Source organism: Mobula hypostoma, chromosome 5 (assembly GCF_963921235.1).
Source record: "Mobula hypostoma chromosome 5, sMobHyp1.1, whole genome shotgun sequence".
NCBI classification, from domain to species: Eukaryota; Metazoa; Chordata; class Chondrichthyes; order Myliobatiformes; family Myliobatidae; genus Mobula; species Mobula hypostoma.
Window position 1 is genome coordinate 192,756,422 of NC_086101.1, and position 9,449 is coordinate 192,765,870.

The window sequence follows — 9,449 nt, forward strand, 5'->3', positions numbered from 1 at the left end:
GGACTAAGGCTCTGAAGCCATACACTCTGAGGTCTCGCTGATCTCACCACTAACTTTTACATTCAAGTTTGGAGACACAAGAGGCAGCAGGTTCTGCAATCTAGAACAACACTGCTGGAGAAACTCAGCAGGTCAGGCAGCTGCTGTGGAGGAAAATGACGCAGGGTCACAACTTGAAACATCGACCATCGTTCTGCCTCCAGAGACTCTGCAGGTGTTGGAGCTCCTGAGGAACGCATACAAAATGCTGGAGGGATTCTGACATTCGGAGTATGTTACTTTGGATTTCCTCCAGCATTTCGTCTGGAATTTATGCATCTGCAGAACCTCTTATATTAACAATTGTTAATTAGTTTATTAGTGTCACATATTGACAGGTTTCATTTACCACGTGCCATCCGGACAGATCATTCCAAACATAATGATGTCATTGTGGTCAAAGTCAAGTCCATGTGTGCATGGCTGCAATGAAAAAATGTACTTGCAGCAGAACCACAGGCACGCAAAATCAGATAAGCAGCATTCATAGAACATAGAACATAGAATAGTACAGCAGATTACAGGCCCTTCGGCCCACAATGTTATGCCGACCCTCAAACCCTGCCTATAACCCCCCCACCTTAAATTCCTCCATATACCTGTCTAGTAGTCTCTTAAACTTCACGGGTGCATCCTGACTCGAGCGGTGCATTCACAAGAAAGGGCATGCGCGTTTGATATCTGGGTTTGAACTGCAGCCAATCAGTGAATGGGAGTTTGGGAAGAAAATGGCAACTTCATTCAGGTCGGCGATTGAAGATTTAAAAAGCAGCACTTTGCGGCAGTTTTCAGAAATTGAAATGTGGCCAGTCATGGATGGGATTCATTACCAAGGGCAAATAAAAACAAGGCGAGAGGCAAGCAGAGCGCCTGTTGTTGGAGTGGGACAGTGTTAGAGTGGGGAAGCTTTGGCTTTGGCTCATCAAGCTTAGCTGAGATCTGATTTGGGTGAGGTACGTACGTATCTGGTAAGTTTCTTCTTCTTTATTCTTCATTACTCGTCAGTTAGAGCATAGTTAGTGCAGTGAGGATAGTTCCAGGGGCTGTACTGTGTACTTTGCATGAGATGTGGGAATTCTGGGAGAGCGCCACTCTCCCGGATAACCAGACCTGCACCAGGTGCTCTGAACCGCAGCACCTCGGAGAGTGTGTTAAGTGACTGGAGCCGCAGCTCGATGACCTTCAGCTTACGCGGGAAACTGAGGAAGTGAAAGACAGGAGCTACAGGGGGGTAGTCACCCCCAGGTCGCAGGAGGCAGGTAACTGGATGACTGTCAGAAGAAGGAAAGGACATGGGCAGCCAGTACAGAGTACCCTTGTGACAGTATCCTTCAACAATAAGTACTGGATACTGTTGGGGGGGGGTGGTGACCTGCCAGGGGAGGAGCTGTAGCACTGTCACTCAGAAAAGCAAAGAGGTGAAGAGTACTGCAGGAGTGATTGGGGATTCCATAGCTAGAGAAGTAGGCACGAGATTCTGTGCACATAATAGAGACACCAGGATGGTATGTTGCCTCACAGGTGCCAGCATCAGGGAAGTATCAGATGGGGTCCACGGCATTCAAAAGGGGGAGGGTGAGCAGCCAGATGTCTTGGTCCATATTGGCACCAATGACATAGGTAGGAAAGCTGAGGAGGTCCTGGAGAGAGAATTTAGAGAGCTGAAAAGCCGGACTTCCAGTGCAACAATCTCTGTATTGCTGCCCGTGCCTTGTGCAAGTGAGGGCAGAATAAGATGATCTGGCAGATGAATGTGTGGCTGAGAAATTGGTGCAGGGGGCAGGGGTTCAGTTTTCTGGATCATTGGGATCTCTTCTGGGGAAGGTACGACCGGTTCAAGATGGACGGGTTACACCTGAACTGGAAGGTGACCAATATCCCAGAGGGGAAGTTCACTGTAGATTATGAAGACACACAGTCCTCTTTTATTGTCATTTAGTAATACATGCATGAAGAAATGATACAATATTCATCCGGTGTGATATCACAAAACACAGGACAGACCAAGACTGAAAAAACTAACAAAACCACATAATTATAACATATCGTTACAACAGTGCAACAATACCATAACTTGATGAAGAACAGTCCATGGCACAGTAAAAAGTTCAAAGTCTCTCGAAAGTCCCACATCTCACGCAGATGGGAGAAGGAAGAAAAACTCTCCCTGCCATGCTCGACCACAGTCCGACTTTGAGTTGTCCGAAAACTTCGAGCTCTGATCAGCTCTCCAACACCGAGTACCGAGCGCCATCTCTATCCGAACTATTCAACCTCAATCTCGGTCGCCAGCAGCAGGCAAAGCCGCAGATTTTGAGGCCTTCCCTCCGGAAGATTCTCGATTGCGCAGTAACAACAGCAGCGAACTTGTGTTTCAGAAATTTCTCCAGATGTTCCTCGGTGCTTTCACGTCTGTCTCCATCAAATCAGAATTGTCCATGGCCCCTATTTAACGGATACAGTATCATTTTCACCAGAGGGCAGCACGGGCTGCGCACGCTGCTATCTCTCCTCCCGCTGAGAGACCTGTTGGGAAGGGTTTAACCTAATTTGGCAGAGGGAAGAGAACTGGAGTGATAGGGCTGAAGATGGGGTAGTTGGTTGACAAACAGAGACAGTGTGTTGTGAGACTGCTAGCAAGGACAGGCTGATGATAGGGCAAAATTTCAGTCAATGAAATGAATTGTAATGTAAAAGGAGGACAAAATCAAAAAGGGTGACAGATACAGGACTGAAAGTGGTATATTTGAATCCATGCAGTATATGGAATGAGGTAGATGATCTTGTAGCACAGTTACAGATTGGCATGTATGATGTTGTGGGCATCACTGAATCATAGCTGAAAGAAGATCATAGCTGAGAGCTTAAAATCCAAGGACACACATTGAATCGAAAGGACAGGCAGGGAGGCAGAGGCTGTGGGGTGGCTCTGTTGGTAAACTACGAAATCAAATCCTTAGAAAGAGGTGACATAGGATCAGAAGATGCAGAACCATTGTGGATAGAGTTAAGGAACTGAAAGGGCAAAAAGACCCTGATGGGAGTTGTATACAGGTCTCTGAACAGTAGCGAGGAAGTGGTCTACAAATTACAACAGGTGATAAAAAAGGCATGTCAAAAGGACAATGTTACGATAGTAACAGGAATTCTGCAGATGCTGGAAATTCAAGCAACATACATCAAAGTTGCTGGTGAACGCAGCAGGCCAAGCAGCATCTATAGGAAGAGGTGCAGTCGACGTTTCAGGCCGAGACCCTTCATCAGGACTAACTGAAGGAAGAGTGAGTAAGGGATTTGAAAGCTGGAGGGGGAGGGGGAGATGCAAAATGATAGGAGAAGACAGGAGGGGGAGGGATAGAGCCGAGAGCTGGACAGGTGATTGGCAAAAGGGATATGAGGCTGGAGGAGGGGGAGGATCATGGGACGGGAGGCCTAGGGAGAAAGAAAGGGGGAGGGGAGCCCAGAGGATGGGCAAGGAGTTATAGTGAGAGGGACAGAGGGAGAAAAAAGAGAGAGAGGAAAAATATAAGGTGTTGTTCCTCCAACCTGAGTGTTTTCTCTCTTATTTAGAAGTTGGAGGGGGAGGGGGAGGGGGAGGGATAGAGCCGAGAGCTGGACAGGTGATAGGCAAAAGGGGCCACTGGGAGATCCTGCTTTCTCTGGCGGACAGAGCGTAGATGTTCAGCAAAGCGGTCTCCCAGTCGGCGTCAGGTCTCCCAGTGGCCACACATTTTAATTCCACATCCCATTCCCATTCTGACATGTCTATCCACGGCCTCCTCTACTGTAAAGATGAAGCCACACTCAGGTTGGAGGAACAACACCTTATATTCTGTCTGGGTAGCCTCCAACCTGATGGCATGAACATTGACTTCTCTAACTTCCGCTAAGGCCCCACCTCCCCCTCGTACCCCATCTGTTACTCATTTTTATGCACACATTCTTTCTCTCACTCTCCTTTTTATCCCTCTGTCCCTCTGAATATACCTCTTGCCCATCCTCTGGGTCACCCCCCCCTCCTTGTCTTTCTTCCCGGACCTCCTGTCCCATGATCCTCTCGTATCCCCTTTTGCCAATCACCTGTCCAGCTCTCGGCTCTATCCCTCCCCCTCCTGTCTTCTCCTATCATTTTGCATCTCCCCCTCCCCCTCCAGCTTTCAAATCCCTTACTCACTCTTCCTTCAGTTAGTCCTGACGAAGGGTCTCGGCCTGAAACGTCGACCGCGCCTCTTCCTATAGATGCTGCTTGGCCTGCTGCGTTCACCAGCAACTTTGATGGATGTTATGATAGTCATGGGGGATTTCAATATGCAGGTAGATTGAGAAAATCAGGTTGGTGCTGGATCCCAAGAGTGGAAATTGTAGAGTCTACAAGTAACATAAAGTTGTTATAGCAGGTGTAGAGAGATTGCAGATTGCAGCAGGAAACATAATGTTAAGTGATGTTAACTTTCCACAGATTGACTGGGAATTCCATCTTGTAAAAGGACTAGGTGGGATAGAGTTTGTCAAATGTGTTCAGGAAAGTTTCCTTTGTCAGTACACAGTCCCAACTAATGAGATTGCGCAATACTTGATCTCCTATTAGGAAATGACAGAAGGTTATGTAGGGGAACACTGTATCTAGTGATCATAATGTCTTTAGATTCAAAGTAAATATGGAAAAAAATAGGTCTGGTCCGCAGGTTGAGATTCTAAATTGGAGAAACATCAATTTTGATGGTATCAGAAAGGATCTGGCAAGGGTGAATTGTTTTCTGGCAAAGGTGTATTTCAAAAGTGGGAAGCCTTCAAAAGTGAAACTGTCATGGACCCTTCCAGCAATCTCCCACCATGCAATTTACCTCAGGAACTGGGCCTCAATTACCTCATTTTTCCAATCATTCCCAGGTGCCACTAACTGCACACACCTGCTTCCCATCAGAGACTGCAGGATAAAGACCCTGTGATCACAGCAAGGAGTTGCCAGTTTGTTGGTTGACTCTTGTATGTATAGCCTTGTTCCATGGTTCTTAGGACTATCAGTTCTAAGGCTAGCATCATTCCTGAATTCTCTATTAAAACCAAGACCTCGGCTAAAGACTCTCTCTGGACACCAACTCCACACTCGCTACAACCACAATGCCTCCTGACTCGGCCTCTGTGTCTGTGTTTAGCACTTGGGTTTGTACCACTGCCATGTCCTTGCAACAGAAACTTTGAGAGTACAAGGCTTGTATGTGCCTGTCTCAGTACAGGATAAAGATAACAAGAGTAGGGGATCTTGGTTTTTAGGAGATTTTGAGGCCCTGGCTAAGCAAAAAAGAGGTGCATAGCAGGTAGGAACAAATGAAGTGCTTACAGAGAACAAGAAATGCAAGATGACACTTCTGAAAGAAATCAGGAAGGCTAAAAGTTGCATTGGCAGACAAGGTGAAGGAGAATACTAAGGGATTCTACAGATATGTTAAGAGCAAAAGAATTACAAGAGACAATTGGAAGAATAGAATGGTAATCTATGTGTAGTGCAAAAGAGTTGGGGATCTTTTGCATTGTGTCTGTTTCCCAAATAAATACAGTCTGTAGAAGTGAGGTAAAGCAGCAGTGAAGTCATGGACTCTGTAGAGATTACAGAGGAGAGGTGTTTGCTGTCTTGAGGCAAATTAGGATGGATAAACCCCAGGTCCTGACAAGGTGTTCCCTCGGACCCTGTGGCAGAAATTGCCAGGGCCCTAGCAGAGATATTTAAATCATCCTTAGTGATAGCTGAGGTGCTGGAGGATTGGAGGATAGCCAATGTTGTTCCACTGTTTAAAATGGGCTCTAAAAATCAACAAGGAAGTTATAGGCCTGTGAGCCTGCCATCAGTGATGAGAAAGTTACTGGAAGATATTCTAAGGGATCGAATATACAAGTACTTGGATAGACATAGACTGATTAAGGATAGTCAGCATTGGTTAGACATGACCTACCACACACACAATCTTGTGTGGTGAATCTGTGGAATTCATTGCCACATGTAGCTGTGGGGTCAAGTTATTGGGTATATTTAAGGCAGAGGTTGATAGATTCTTGATTACTAAGGGAGTGAAGGGATAGGGGAGAAGGCAGGAGATTGGGGAAATCTCTTTATGGCTCATGACTGTGTCTCAGGATTCAGCTCAATCTGTGTCATCAGGTTTGCGGATGACACAACCGTGGCTGGCCTTATCAACAACAATGAGTCAGAGTACAGAGAGGAAGTGGAGTGGCTGGCAGACTCTTCTGAGAAGAACAACCCAAGTCAGAATGTGGAGAAAACCAAGGAAATGTTTGTGGACTTCAGGAAGGCATGGATGAACCTCTGCGAATACATGACTTTCATAGAGAGAAGTAAGGGCACCGACTTCCTGGGAGTTCACATCACAGGTGACCTCACCTGATCCCTCAATATCACCTCCCTGAACAAAAAGACACAGCATCGCCTCCACTTCCTAAGGAAATTGAAGCAAGCAAGGCTTCTCTTTCCCCCACCCACCTCCCCATCTCATCTGAAATTTTCAGGAGCACCATTGGGAGCATCTTGACAAGCTGCTTCTCCGTCTGGTCTGGGAGCAACAAGCAGGAGACTCCGATGGTTTAAGAACAAGAACGGTCAGGATGGGAAACAGTTTCTTCCCTCAGGCCGTTAGGCTTCTGAACTCTACTGCATTGCATTTGAAGTGTCATCGGTACCTGGCAATACTTAATTTAAGCACTTTTCTTTATCTACGTGTAATTGATTTGTAATTTATTTCTTACTTTCCTAAATTATTCTGTGTTACATGTGTGGGTTAGATTTACGTCTGTGCTTCACTCCCTGGTCTGGAGAAATATCCCATTTGATGGTATATGTACACATAGTTAAAAGGCAATTAACTTGACTGACTTGTGGTTCATGGCATTTAACATAAATTATGCAAACTGTTTACAAGAAAGCATTAAACATAAACAAAGTCTGGAGTGTGGTGTTCAGAGTTGGTGGTTAATTAGCCAGTGAATTGCACTACACTTCCTCCCCCCCCCCACACCAATGTAGCCATGTGAAATCTAGCGGGAGTTATGATTGTGAGGACACACAGTCTCCTTTTATTGTCATTTAGTAATGCATGCATTAAGAAATGATAAAAATGTTTTTTCCAGAATGATATTACAAAAGCACATGACAAACCGACTTTAAAAAACTAACAAAAGCCCCATAATTATAACATAGTTACAACAGTGCAAAGCAATATCGTAATTTGATAAGAACAGACCATGGCACGGTGAAAGTCTCTCTAAAGTCCCATCATCTCACACAGACGGTAAACCTCCAGTGCCGCCAACTTGCTGACGCAGCATCCTGGTAGCATCCGACCACAGTCCAAGTCCGTCCAAAAATCCTGAGTTGTTGGGGATGTAGGGAAAACAGCTTACAGGGAAATGTCTAAAACCACAGGTCATAAATTTAAGGTGAAGGGGGTAATTTCAAAGCAGATGTGAGGGGCAAGTTTTTTTTACAGAGAGAGTGGTGGCTGCCTTGAGTGCTGGGAGAGGCAAACACATTCAGGACTTTTTAAGAAGCCATTTAGATCGGCACATGGATGTGAGGAAGTGGACATTGTGTAGGCTGAGGGGGTCAGTTTAGTCATTTGATTACTAATTTAATTGGGTCAGTACAACATTGTGGGCTGAAGGATCTGTTCCATGTTCTATGAAAGTCGGTGGGTGTTCTATGATGCTCTGAGACAGCTGGAGCTGAAGTGGTCTCTTCCATGTTGAAACAAACTGTGGTGGTTCTAACAGTCCTGTGCCAAGCCAATGAGAGCAGTGAGACTGTGCTGCCAAGTTTCAGGAATGATTCCATTTCCCTTCAAGTTCCCAAGTGACAGAGTTTTGCCCACAGAATGCTTGCAGACTTTTCCAAGGCCCCATTTCCCTACGCGCAAGAAGACCTGATAACCCGATTTAGGAGCAGAATTAGGCCATTTGCCCTTCAATCTCCTCTGTCATTCCATCATGGCTGATTTATTATCCCATTCTCAATTATCAATCCCATTCTCCTGCCTTCTTCCGTAACATTCGACACCCTTAATAATCAAGAACCTATCAACCTCCACTTTAAATATTCTTAGTGATTTAACTCCACAGCCGTCCAAGGCAATGAATTCCACACATACACCCTCTGGCTAAAGAAATGCATCATCGTTTCATTTCTAAATAGATGTCTCCCTTTTCTGCGGTGATGTGGGATTACAGTTCCCGAATCTGGTGGTGTGGGATTACAGCACCCGAATCCGGTGATGTGGGATTACAGCACCCGAATCCGGTGATGTGGGATTACAGATCCTGAACCCGGTGGTGTGGGATTACAGATCCCGAATCCGGTGATGTGGGATTACAGCACCCGAACCCGGTGATGTGGGATTACAGCACCCGAACCCGGTGATGTGGGATTACAGATCCTGAACCCGGTGGTGTGGGATTACAGCACCCGAACCCGGTGATGTGGGACGACAGTTCCTGAACCCGGTGGTGTGGGATTACAGATCCTGAACCCGGTGATGTGGGATTACAGTTCCTGAACCCGGTGGTGTGGGACGACAGTTCCTGAACCCGGTGGTGTGGGACGACAGTTCCTGAACCCGGTGATGTGGGATTACAGATCATGAACCCGGTGGTGTGGGACGACAGTTCCTGAACCCGGTGATGTGGGATTACAGTTCCTGAACCCGGTGGTGTGGGACGACAGATCTTGAACCTGGTGGTGTGGGACGACGGTTCCTGAACCCGGTGATGTGGGATTACAGTTCCTGAACCCGGTGGTGTGGGACGACAGTTCCTGAACCCGGTGGTGTGGGATTACAGATCCTGAACCCAGTGGTGTGAGATTACAATTCCTGAACCTGGTGGTGTGGGATTACAGTTCCTGAACCCGGTGGTGTGGGATTACAGTTCCTGAACCCGGTGGTGTGGGATTACAGATCCTGAACCTGGTGGTGTGGGACGACAGATCCTGAATCTGGTGGTGTGGGATTACAGATCCTGAACCTGGTGGTGTGGGATTACAGATCCTGAACCCGGTGGTGTGAGATTACAATTCCTGAACCTGGTGGTGTGGGATTACAGTTCCTGAACCCAGTGGTGTGAGATTACAATTCCTGAACCTGGTGGTGTGGGATTACAGTTCCTGAACCCGGTGGTGTGGGATTACAGTTCCTGAACCCGGTGGTGTGGGATTACAGATCCTGAACCTGGTGGTGTGGGACGACAGATCCTGAATCTGGTGGTGTGGGATTACAGATCCTGAACCTGGTGGTGTGGGATTACAGATCCTGAACCCGGTGGTGTGAGATTACAGATCCTGAAGCCGGTGGTGTGGGATGACAGTTCCTGAACCTGGGGGTGTGGGATTACAGATCCTGAACCCAGTG

General features: G+C 46.7%; 1 long non-coding RNA gene across 1 annotated transcript; it reads right to left on the bottom strand.

Moving 5' to 3' along the window:
• Positions 1–1,967: 1,967 nt before the first annotated feature.
• Positions 1,968–7,501, bottom strand: LOC134346391 (uncharacterized). The gene is made up of 3 exons (XR_010017926.1): positions 7,293–7,501; positions 4,214–4,407; positions 1,968–2,484 (listed from the first exon to the last, which is right to left on the bottom strand). It is a non-coding gene; the product is annotated as an uncharacterized LOC134346391 (long non-coding RNA).
• Positions 7,502–9,449: the final 1,948 nt, after the last annotated feature.